The 13,272-nt window shown below is 42.9% G+C and overlaps 1 protein-coding gene across 2 annotated transcripts in view; it reads right to left on the bottom strand.

Moving 5' to 3' along the window:
* Positions 1 to 2,904: 2,904 nt before the first annotated feature.
* The window catches only part of LOC106568079 (seizure protein 6), a 267,843-nt gene continuing 257,475 nt past the window's right edge, over positions 2,905 to 13,272 (bottom strand). The window contains exons 16-17 of one of the 2 annotated variants that reach the window (XR_014380182.1): positions 5,495 to 5,560; positions 2,905 to 5,108 (exon numbers count right to left, since the gene is read on the bottom strand). The gene's annotated coding sequence lies outside the window, so the exon portion shown is untranslated. Of the gene's footprint in view, positions 5,561 to 13,272 lie in introns of both variants that reach the window. The other variant, XM_082960429.1, reaches the window with a different exon arrangement.

The raw sequence follows: 13,272 nt of genomic DNA, 5'->3' as shown, positions 1-13,272 counted from the left end.
TCGCTCCGCCATTTCCTGGTTGCAAATATTCTAATAGTTTGCCTCATTTCAGTTTATGTGAATGGAAGGTCTATCCAGATGAGGGTGGGAATGTCACTATCAGGCAGCTACCTGGTGGATAATGGTACACCACAGGGGAGTGCGATTAGTCCTCTGTTGTTCTGTATCATGATCAATGACGTTTACTCTCAGGTACAGCCGGATATTGGGAGGTTGTTATTTGCAGATGATGGGGCCTTAGGGAAGAGGTGAAGAAATGTGCCATACATAATCAGGAAGATACAGGAAGCAATTGATGAGGTAGAGCGGTGGGCATTAATGTGGGGATTCAGGTTTTCTATAGAGAAAACTCAGACAGTGTTCTTTACCAGGAGGAAGGTGGGAGATGAGGTATGCTTGAGGTTATATGGGAGAAACCTGGAGAGGGTGGGTGCCTTCAGGTTCCTTGGGGTATACTTTGATACTAGAATGACCTGGGCAGAACACATTGAGAGAGTGGTGGGAAAGTGTAAGAAGGTGCTAAATGTGATGCGCTGTCTGACGGGGAAGGAGTGGGGGGCTGGGCGTTCCTCACTGAGGACCATGTATGTTGCATTGATCCGATCTGTAATAGACTATGGCAGTATACTGTATGGTTCGGCAGTCCGGACATCATTGGAAAGGCTAGATGTCATACAGGGACAAGGACTCAGAATATGTAGTGGGGCGTTTTGGACGTCTGCAGTGGCTGCACTACAGGTGGAGATAGGGGATATGCCATTGCAGATTAGAAGACAGCAGCTGGCAATTAATTATTGGGTCAACCTACAGGGACATGGGGTGTCTCATCCTGCAAAAGGGATTTTACAGGCATGCTAGGAACATGAGCGAAGACGGATCACAAGCTTTGGGTGGGTGAGTAATACCCAGACAAAGGAGATGGGACTGTATGGAAGGGAGTTTAGTCCAACGGTAGCTATTCCTGTAAATCCACCATGGCTACTCCCGCCTCCAGTAGTTGATCTAGAAGTGTTGGAGAGACTACAGAAAGATGGGGAGGGTGATGATCCATCTGATTTCTTTAAGAGACGTCTGGATACTGTGTATCAGGATTTTGTGGCCATTTACACAGGATGTACTGGTTCAACATTTGTAGTGCAGAAATGTGGGGTGTAAGTCAGGAAACGTATTACAGATAATCTGGCTGTATATACGGTGGAGCTGATAGCCATACTGTTGGCCTTGCAGTGGGTGGAGGAAGTCAAGCCAGCCAGAGTAGTTATTTGCTCTGATGCATGTGCAGTGTTAATGAGTCTCCAGTCCTTTAGGTCACATAGCAGACAAGACCTGCTTTATGAGGTGCTACAAACCCATGGCAGGATTAGACAGATGGGTATACAGATAAGATTTATCCCAGCCCATGTGGGGGTGGAGGGGAACGAGGCAGTTGATGTGCTGGCTAAACAAGCACTTAGTAGTGGGGATGTTAATGTTGCAGCTTCAATGAGCAAGGCAGAGGCAAAACGCCTGATATGCAGAGATGGCAGGAGCAGTGGAATAGAGATACTAAGGTCGGGCATTTATTTCCAGTACAGAGGAAAGTCAGGGAGGGGAGGATGGCAGGAAGGGACAGAAGAGAGGAGGCTATTTTTAGAAGATTAAGGGTGGGACACAGCCGGTTGAATAAGTCTTTAAATGTGATAGGAAAGCATCCAACAGGAAAGTGTGATTATTGCCAGGAAACAGAGACCGTGGAGCATGTATTGCTACGGTGTGGGTAGTATCAGAGGGAAAGAGAGAGGCTAAGATCTAGTATGAGGGAGAAGGGGATACAGGAAATTAGTTTAAAGAGTATATTGAGTAAAAGGTCATTAGATATAGTCTCAAATATTTTGTTATCTTTTTTAAGAGCAAAGGGGCTGGCAGGTAGGATTTCATTTCTCCCGGTCTCTGGCCCACACTCCAATACAGTAGGTGGCGGTAATGCACCATAACGTTGGATGCCAACCGCCGATAAATCCCACCGAAGAAGAAGAAGAAGAAGAAGAAGAAGAAGAAGAAGAAGAAGAAGAAGAAGTTTCCGTGACAAAACCAGCAAGTATAGTGTAGAGCAGGGGTACTCAACTCTTACCCTACGAGGTCCGGAGCCTGCTGGTTTTCTGTTCTACCTGATAATTAATTGCACACACCTGGTGTCCCAGGTCTAAATCCCTAATTAGAGGCGATCAATGAAAAAATGCAGTGGAACTGGCTTTGAGGTCCAGAGTTGAGTTTGAGGGGTGTAGAGAATCATTGTAAACCACTGTGAAATATATTTTCCATAATCCCCCCCCTCCCCCCATTTTTTAATTTTTTTGAGCTGTTTGAAGCTGGTGTACAAAACCTAAAGTAAAAGACACAAAAATGAAACTTAAGAACGGGAAGCATAGAAATAGCACATAGAATAGATATACCGCTTCTTAGACTTGCTTTCAATGAGAATGACAGATATATAACAAATTTATAAGAGAATCTGGTAGGGTTAACCAAAAAGTTATATATTGCGGATTTAAAGGTACGATTATGACCATATATGGTTACTTATGGGAGTTTTGAAATGCAAATAGCCAAGGCTGTGCATGAGCACTGAGGCTGCAAACAATTGGTATTCATCAATCAGTGGGGACTGCTGGGAGGAGCTATAGGAGAATGGGCTCATTGTAATGTCTAGAATGGAATGTGTTTGAGTGCATAAATATAATTGTAAAAACTGGAAACTATGATAACCTGTGGCACCCACAATAATCTGCTTTATTTATTCCTGTTTAAAAATGGCGCTGTCAGAGTGAAAAACTGTGGATAACTTTGTTATGAAATTGATTTAGTATTTCAGTTCATGGTGTCAATCACAGCTAATTCACAAGAAATGAAAAACAAACACAAAGGTAAATAGATATCTTGCTAACTTTATTTCATGTTGCATTTCATTTAATCTTCTCTTTTCCACACTCTTAGAAAACACATGAAAAAATGCTATAGTATACTATGATGTAAATACTATAGTATTCACTGTAGTGTTTTTGCGGACTCAAATCAGCAAAATACTATAGTGAATACTGTAGTATTATACTGTATACTGTAGTATTTACATAGTGTAGTATTTATTATAGTGTATTTGTTTTATTATCTTTCACTTAGAAGCTGAAACTTTCTCCTTGAGTGAATCTGCAAAATAGCACATTTTCCACAACCTGTAGGTAGGTAGGTAGGACTGAGGTCTTAACAGATAGTTCAGATCCTCTGCTCTTTTCTATAATCTGTAGGGAACACAATATATGGTCTATACTTGTTATGTATGTTTCTCACTTATCAGTGGCACAAATTGGGATATGGGGAGGGGAATGGGCAGGTAATATGGAAATTAAATACTGTAGTATTTACTATATTTAAATAAGTGTGGTGATTTTGCGGACTGTAGTGTTTTTGTGGACATTACTGTAGTATTTCCTAGAGTGCTTTTTTTGTGAATAATGCTGTAGTATTTACGATATTCTACAGTATACTACAACATTCTATAGTAAGTACTACACGTGTTAGAGGGATACTACAGTGTGTAGTATAGAATTCTACAGTATTCTATAGTAAGTAATGTAGTATTCTATAGTAAACTGTAATATTTTTTCATGTGGAAATTTTATGATTTACTCATTTTAAGGTGCATTTCACATTTGTTTTGGATAATCAATGCACATTTCAGCAGGATATGACAGTTCTGTCAGATAAAGGTGGTACATTTCTTGCAATCCTTTTTACAGAGTCTAACTCTCGGGGGAATTTTTCACAGTTAATGCAGTTTTTTTTCTTCAGATTTTGAGTAATAAAATATACACCCGCCTTACAACTTACTCTGAATGTACTATTGCTGGGCAATCATTAGTTTGCATTATATATTCCAAGTTTATGACCAAAGACACATAATGATACCAAAGTGGGTCAATTTAACATTTATAGAGACAACAATTAAGATAAACAGTAAACATAAAACCTGTTGTGACTTGCAAACTCAGATTGGACTGGATGGATTGTTTATTTTACAAAGAGAAGAAAAGTACACATAGTTTGAATATCCGACATGGTCTTTGACGTCAACAAATGTTGTGGTTGCAGTTCAGTACTTCAAGCAGTCAGTTTCTTGTGTGGAGAGACAGAAACGAATGAGAGCACAGACAAGGGGTGGTAGACAGTGGCCCATGAGCATTCTTATGTACATGAAATTTGTATACTTTACAGAACAGCACTTTGTAGAAGATGGGATTTTAGATGGCCTCCTTTTCATTAAATTGATGCATACTCTCAAGAGAAAGCTGTTGGGATTTGACATTAGTTTAACCAAGGAGATCGTGTAGTATTTACCTACTCTATATCGGCCATGAAGGGGAGCTTAACACTGTGGTCTATACATTTCTCTGATGTATTTTATAGTTGTTTTAGCACAGGACATGTCTCTCAACAAAACTGTGAGTCAAAACTTGAACAAAACACTAATTTGGTTCGGCAAGTCTCAGACATCCTCATATTAGACAGGCAGTTTATTTACAAAGTGATTTAGAAAAAAACATATAGTTATAGACATGGTTGGTGGAATTATAGTAGCAAAATTGAAAATAAAATATTCACTTAAGGTAAATATGAAATTTGGACAATGTTCAGTCAACTGTGGGTCATAATGTATTTTTCATGTATAGTGTATATTTCAAAATCTTTGCCAACACATTATCGGTACATTCATTCTTCAGATATCTCATGTAAAACTTAAAAACCAATTAAACTTAATGTATCCCTATCCCCCCATAATGTAACCAGTCCTGGGCTTATGAAATAAACAATGTACAAACTCTAAAGAAAGGCCGTCTGTGTTGAAGCTCTACAAAAATAACACCATGTTGAACCACCATCTTTGCAGCTCTGGTAGAAGTCCTCTGGAAAGACGGATATTTACAAAAGCCCACAAAAAGGAAGTAATGAAGAGGAAGAAGAGTGAGGAATAGGAGCTGAAGTCATCGCAGAAAAGTTGAGAGGTCCCAAAAAGCAACGGTTGAATTCCCCTCGCTGTAAGGTCTCTAAATGGTTACCTCATAATCTCTTTTTTCCTGTAAAGACCAGACAAACACACTCATATAAGGTTCTTACTGGCCAAAAGTTCTTACTCTGGGTCATAATACTTCAGTTCCTCAGCCACTGCCACCCCATACTTTACTTTCATTATCAACAGTGAGATGTTATGTAAAGGTATTTTCTTTCCCAATTGAAGTTAATAGTAACTATTTGAGAGAGAGAGAAAGATAAAAAGAGAGAGTGATGAAGTTAGTGAGGGTCAGGGAGCTCAATGGTGAGGAACCCATTAACCCCACAATGTGCTGACTGAAGTGTTGACACCAGTTTGGTACATTGGTGCAGTGACAGGTGATACAGTGGGTGAGGTGGATATGAGCTGTGCTCTTTAAGATGGACAGTCGGCATCAGAAGAAGGCCTCACCTCATTGTTCTTTTGCAGGCAGCCAAGGAGGGACAGACAGACAGTCAATTAATAATCACAGAACACCTGATGGGAGGAAGAGGTGGAAAACGAGGAGGATGAGGAGAGTATGGCCCAGTCAAAACGGAGACCGGATTATGGAAGTAACGAATGAGAGAAGCACAGCATCCGCTCACGTCACACAGCTGTCTGAATACCTGCTTAACTAATAGGACATTCCCGCAACACAATATTTTGAATCAAGGGAGATGTTTTTTTTAGAGCATGATATGCATCACTGTTACATTTGTAACAGAGTTGATGAATAGTTTAACACAACACATTGATATACGGTACCAGTCAAAAGTGTGGACACACCTACTCATTCAAGGGTTTTTCTTTATTTTTACTATTTTCTACATTATAGAATAATAGTGAAGACATCAAAACTATGAAATAACACATATGGAATCATATATAAAATATACACTGCTCAAAAAAATAAAGGGAACACTTAAACAACACATCCTAGATCTGAATGAAAGAAATAATCTTATTAAATACTTTTTTCTTTACATAGTTGAATGTGCTGACAACAAAATCACACAAAAATAATCAATGGAAATCCAATTTATCAACCCATGGAGGTCTGGATTTGGAGTCACACTCAAAATTAAAGTGGAAAACCACACTACAGGCTGATCCAACTTTGATGTAATGTCCTTAAAACAAGTCAAAATGAGGCTCAGTAGTGTGTGTGGCCTCCACGTGCCTGTATGACCTCCCTACAACGCCTGGGCATGCTCCTGATGAGGTGGCGGATGGTCTCCTGAGGGATCTCCTCCCAGACCTGGACTAAAGCATCCGCCAACTCCTGGACAGTCTGTGGTGCAACGTGGTGTTGGTGGATGGAGCGAGACATGATGTCCCAGATGTGCTCAATTGGATTCAGGTCTGGGGAACGGGCGGGCCAGTCCATAGCATCAATGCCTTCCTCTTGCAGGAGCTGCTGACACACTCCAGCCACATGAGGTCTAGCATTGTCTTGCATTAGGAGGAACCCAGGGCCAACCGCACCAGCATATGGTCTCACAAGGGGTCTGAGGATCTCATCTCGGTACCTAATGGCAGTCAGGCTACCTCTGGCGAGCACATGGAGGGCTGTGCGGCCCCCCAAAGAAATGCCACCCCACACCATGACTGACCCACCGCCAAACGGTCATGCTGGAGGATGTTGCAGGCAGCAGAACGTTCTCCACGGTGTCTCCAGACTCTGTCACGTCTGTCACATGTGCTCAGTGTGAACCTGCTTTCATCTGTGAAGAGCACAGGGCGCCAGTGGCGAATCTGCCAATCTTGGTGTTCTCTGGCAAATGCCAAACGTCCTGCACGGTGTTGGGCTGTAAGCACAACCCCCACCTGTGGACGTCGGGCCCTCATACCACCCTCTTGGAGTCTGTTTCGGACCATTTGAGCAGACACATGCACATTTGTGGCTTGCTGGAGGTTATTTTGCAGGGCTCTGGCAGTGCTTCTCCTGCTCCTCCTTGCACAAAGGCGGAGGTAGCGATCCTGTTGCTGGGTTGTTGCCCTCCTACGGCCTCGTCCACGTCTCCTGATGTACTGGCCTGTATCCTGGTAGCGCCTCCATGCTCTGGACACTACGCTGACAGACACAGCAAACCTTCTTGCAACAGCTCGCATTGATGTGCCATCCTGGATGAGCTGCACTACCTGAGCCACTTGTGTGGGTTGTAGACTCCGTCTCATGCTACCACTAGAGTGAAAGCACCGCCAGCATTCAAGTGACCAAAACATCAGCCAGGAAGCATAGGAACTGAGAAGTGGTCTGTGGTCTCCACCTGCAGAACCACACCTTTATTGGGGGTGTCTTGCTTATTGCCTATAATTTCCACCTGTTGTCTATTCCATTTGCACAACAGCATGTGAAATTCATTGCCAATCAGTGTTGCTTCCTAAGTGGACAGTTTGATTTCACAGAAGTGTGATTGACTTGGAGTTACATTGTGTTGTTTAAGTGTTCCCTTTATTTTTTTGAGCAGTATATTTTATATTTGAGATTCTTCAAAGTAGCCACCCTTTGCCTTAATGACAGCTTTGCACACTCTCGACATTCTCTTAACCAGCTTCATGAGGTAGTCACCTGGAATGCATTTCAATTAACAGGTGTGCCTTGTTAAAAGTTAATTAATGCGTTTGAGCCAATCAGTTGTGTTGTGACAAGGTAGGGGTGGTATACAGAAGATAGCCCTATTTGGTAAAAGACAAAGTTCATATTATTGCAGGAACAGCTCAAATAAGCAAAGAGAAACGACAGTCCATCATTACTTTACTTTAAGACATGAAGGTCATTCAATAGAACTTTTAAAGTTTCTTCAAATGCAGTCGCAAAAACAATCAAGCACTATGATGAAACTAGTTCTCCTGAGGACCGTCACAGGAAAGGAAGACCCAGAGTTACCTCTGCAGTCTCTTCTCAACATCAACTGCTCAGAAGAGACTGTGTGAATCAGGACTTCATGGTTGAATTGCTGTAAAGAAACCGCTACTAAAGGACACCAAAATGAAGAAGAGACTTGCTTGGGCCAAGAAACACAAGCAATGGACATTAGACCGGTGGAAATCTGTCCAAATTTGAGATTTTTGGTTCCAACCGCCGTGTCTTTGTGAGATGCAGAGTAGGTGAACGGATGGATGATCTCCGCATGTGTGGTTCCCACCATGAAGTATGGAGGAGGAGGTGTGATGGTGTGTGGGTGCTTTGCTGGTGACACTGTCAGTGATTTATTTAGAATTCATGCCACACAAATCAAATCAAATTTGATTGGTCACATAGACGTTTAGCAGATGTTATTGCGGGTGTAGGGAAATGCTTGTGTTTCTAGCTCCGACAGTGCAATATTAACTAACAAGTAATATCTAACAATTTCACAACTTATACCCAATACATACAAATCTAAGTAAAGGAATGGAATTAAGAATATAGAAATATATGGACGAGCACTGTCAGAGCAGCATAGACTAAGATACAGTAGAATAGAATACATTATATACATATATTTATTTCACCTTTATTTATTTATGTTTTAAATGTAACCTTTATTTAACTAGGCAAGTCAGTTAAGAACATATTCTTATTTACAATGACGGCCTACCCCAGCGAAACCCGGACAACGCTGGGCCAATTGTGCACCGCCCTATGGGACTTCCAATCACGGCCAGATGTGATGCAGCCTGGATTGGAACCAGATTCTAACATCTGCTTCCAACTCACACTCTCAAACACGTAGATCCCCTGAACGCAGCTCACTTTCCAGCCCACTTTCCAGCTCACACTCTCAAACACATAGATCCCCTGAACGCAGCTCACTCTCTAGATCCCAATCACCTGACTTCTGATCACCTGTTCACACACCTGTATGTCATTATCACACACTATTTAGTTCAGTTCTTTGCACCCCATCATTGTGAGGTATTGTTTGTTTTATGACGCACTTCAATTTGGAGCTCTGTCACGTTAAAGTGGCCAGTGCTTTCAAGTCTATGTATATAGGCAGCAGCCTCTAATGTGCTAGTGATGGCTATTTAACAGTGATGGCATTTAGATAGAAGCTGTTTTTCGGTCCCAGCTTTGACGCACCTGTACTGATCTCGCCTTCTGGATGATAGTGGGGTGAACAGGCAGTGGCTCGGGTGGTTGTCCTTGATTATCTTCTTAACCTTCCTGTGACATCGGGTGCTGTAGGTGTCCTGGAGGACAGGTAGTTTGCCCACGGTGATACGTTTGGCAGACCGCACCACCCTCTTGGAGAGCCCTGCGGTTGCAGACGGTACCAGGTGGTGATACAGCCCGACAGGATGCTCTCAATTGTGCATCTGTAAAAGTTTGTGGGTTTTAGGTGCCAAGCCAAATTTCTTTAGCCTCCTGAGGTTGAAGAGGCGCTGTTGAGACTTCTTCACCACACTGTCTGTGTAGGTGGACCATTTCAGTTTGTCAGTGATGTGTATGCTGAGGAATTTTAAGCATTACACCTTCTCCACTGCGGTTCCGTGGATGGGGGAGTGCTCTCTCTGCTGTTTCCTGAAGTCCACAATCATCTCCTTTTGTTTTATTGACATTGAGTGAGAGGTTATTCTCCTGCAACCACACTCCCAGAGATGTCCCCACATCCCTGTAGGCAGTCTCATTATTGTTGGTAATCAAGCCTACTACTGCTGTGTCGCCTGCACACTTGATGATTAAGTTGGAGGTGTGCATGGCCACGCAGTCATGGGTGAACAGGGAGTACAGGAGGGGGCTGAGCACGCACCCTTGTGGGGCCCCAGTGTTGAGGATCAGCAAAGTGGAGGTGTTGTTTCCTACCTTCACCACCTGGGGGCGGCCCGTCAGGAACTCCAGGACCCAGTTGCACAGGGCGGGGTTCAGACCCAGGGCCCCGAGCTTGATGATGAGTTTGGAGGGTACTATGGTGTTGAAGGCAAGGCTGTAGTCAATGAACAGCATTCTTACATAGGTATTCTTGTCCAGATGGGATAGGGCAGTGCGATGGCGATTGCATCAGTCTGTGGATCTATTGGGGCGGTAAGCAAATTGAAGTGGGTCTAGGGTGACAGGTAAGGTAGAGGTGATATGATCCTTGAATAGTCTCTCAAAGCACTTCATGATGACAGAAGTGAGTGCTACGGGGCGATAGTCATTTAGTTGGAGACATATTTCCCTCACTAACTTTAAACATCAGCTAACCGATTGCTGCAGCTGTACATAGCCATCTGTAAATAGCCCATACAATCTACCTACCTCATCCCCATATTGTTTTTATTTACTTTTATGCTCTTTTGCACACCAGTATTTCTACTTGCACATTATCATCTGCAAATCTCACTCCAGTGTTAATTTGCTAAATTGTAATTACTTCGCTACTATGGCGTATTTATTGCCTTAGCTCCACACGCCATTTGCACACACTGTATATAGACGTTCTTTTTTTTCTATTGTGTTATTGACTGTACGCTTGTTTATTCCATGTGTAACTCTGTGTCGCTTTGCTTTATCTTGGCCAGGTCGCAGTTGTAAATGACAACTTGTTCTCAACTAGCCTAACTAAATTAATCCATGCTTTTGTTACGTCTAGGCTGGACTACTGCAATGCTCTACTTTCCGGCTACCCGGATAAAGCACTAAACAAACTTCAGTTAGTGCTAAATACGGCTGCTAGAATCCTGACTAGAACCAAAAAATTTGATCATATTACTCCAGTGCTAGCCTCCCTACACTGGCTTCCTGTTAAGGCAAGGGCTAATTTCAAGGTTTTACTGCTAACCTACAAAGCATTACATGGGCTTGCTCCTACCTATCTTTCCGATTTGGTCCTGCCGTACATACCTACACGTACGCTACGGTCACAAGACGCAGGCCTCCTAATTGTCCCTAGAATTTCTAAGCAAACGGCTGGAGCTAGGGCTTTCTCCTATAGAGCTCCATTTTTATGGAATGGTCTGCCTACCAATGTGAGAGACGCAGACTCAGTCTCAACCTTTAAGTCTTTACTGAAGACTTATCTCTTCAGTAGGTCCTATGATTAAGTATAGTCTGGCCCAGGAGTGTGAAGGTGAACGGAAAGGCTGGAGCAACGAACCGCCCTTGCTGTCTCTGCCTTGCCGGTTCCCCTCTTTCCACTGGGATTCTCTGCCTCTAACCCTTTTACAGGGGCTGAATCATTGGCTTACTGGTGTTCTTCCATGCCGTCCATGGGAGGGGTGCGTCACTTGAGTGGGTTGAGTCACTGACGTGGTCTTCCTGTCTGGGTTGGCGCCCCCCCCTTGGGTTGTGCCATGGCGGAGATTGTTGTGGGCTATACTCGGCCTTGTCTTAGGACGGTAAGTTGGTGGTTGGAGACATCCCTCTAGTGGTGTGGGGGCTGTGCTTTGGCAAAGTGGGTGGGGTTATATCCTGCCTGTTTGGCCCTGTCCGGGGGTATCATCGGATGGGGCCACAGTGTCTTCTGATCCCTCCTGTCTCAGCCTCCAGTATTTATGCTGCAGTAGTTTATGTGTCGGGGGGCTAGGGTCAGTCTGTTACATCTGGAGTATTTCTCTTGTCTTATCCGGTGTCCTGTGTGAATTTAAATATGCTCTCTCTAATTCTCTCTTTCTGTCTTTCTCTCGGAGGACCTGAGCCCTAGGACCATGCCTCAGGACTACCTGGTATGGTGACTCCTTGCTGTCCCCAGTCCACCTGGCCGTGCTGCTGCTCCAGTTTCAGCTGTTCTGCCTGCGGCTATGGAACCCTGACCTGTTCACCGGACGTGCTTGTTGCACCCTCGACAACTACTATGATTATTATTATTATTTGACCATGCTGGTCATTTATGAACATTTTAACATCTTGACCATGTTCTGTTATAATATCCACCCTGCACAGCCAGAAGAGGACTGGCCACCCCTCATAGCCTGGTTCCTCTCTAGGTTTCTTCCTAGGTTTTTGGCCTTTCTAGGGAGTTTTTCCTAGGGAGTTTTTCCTAGCCACCGTGCTTCTTTCACATGCATTGCTTGCTGTTTGGGGTTTTAGGCTGGGTTTCTGTACAGCACTTTGAGATATCAGCTGATGTACGAAGGGCTATATAAATACATTTCATTTGATTTGATTTTGGTCCCATGTTTCATGAGCTGAAATAAATGATCCCTGAAATGTTCCATATGCACAAAAAGCAGATTTCTCTAAAATGTTGTGAACGGGCGAATCCCGGTTTCAACTGTTGACAGATGATGGTGTTAAGTGGGCAAGTGGTTTTCTGATGTCAACTTTGTGAACAGAGTGCCCCATGGTGGCAGTGGGGTTATGGTATGGACAGGCATAAGCTACAGACAATGAGCACAATTGCACATTATTGATGGCAATTTGAATGCACAGAGATACCGTGACGAGATCCTGAGGCCCATTGTCGTGCCATTCATCCACTGCCATCACCTCATGTTTCAGCATGATAATGCATGGCCCCATGTCACAAGGATCTGTACACAATTCCTGGAAGCTGAAAATCTTCCAGTTCTCCATAATCAACAGCCTGGTCAGCTCTATGAGAATGAGATGTGTTGCTCTGCATGAGGCAAATGGTGGTCACAGCAGATACTGACTGGTTTTCTGATCCACGCGTCTACTTTATTTTTAAAAGGTTTCTGTGACCAACAGATGCATATCTGTATTCCCAGTCATGTGAAATCCATAGATTAGGGCTTAATGAATTTATTTAAATTGACTGATTTCCTTATATGAACTGTAACTAAGTAAAGTCTTTGAAATTGTTGCATGTTGCGTTTATATTTTTGTTCAGTGTAATTAATGGATGAGACTCAATGACTGCACAACTCAATCACATGTGAATGACATGATAATGACACAATGATGGATGAGCTATAAAGTGTCTTTGAAGCTGACACTGATACTAAGTATTAAAAAAATATATTTTTCACCTCCTTCATACAATACTACAATACTACATAATCTCTCCAGGAACATAGTTGTCAAGCTCAAATTTCAAATGTAAACACATCTGTGCACTACATGTCCCCTTTCCACTGATGGAGTGCTTGTGCGGTCCTATTTATCCACTGAAAATAGATGTGATACTCATACAAAAACACATTGAGCTTTAAAGTTAAGTAGACTGTACTGCTTTAAAGATTTAAAGCTAAGTAGACTGTAGAGCTTCCAAAGTTCAAAGCTAAGTAATAGACCTCGAGAGCCAGAATTTGTTGGCAATAGTGCTTGTCTGTATTCA

This window comes from Salmo salar, chromosome 13 (genome assembly GCF_965601325.2).
Source record: "Salmo salar chromosome 13, fSalSal1, whole genome shotgun sequence".
In the NCBI taxonomy this organism is placed as follows: Eukaryota; Metazoa; Chordata; class Actinopteri; order Salmoniformes; family Salmonidae; genus Salmo; species Salmo salar.
Note: the sequence above shows the minus strand (reverse complement) of the source record. Positions and strands in the feature narration are given on the sequence as shown.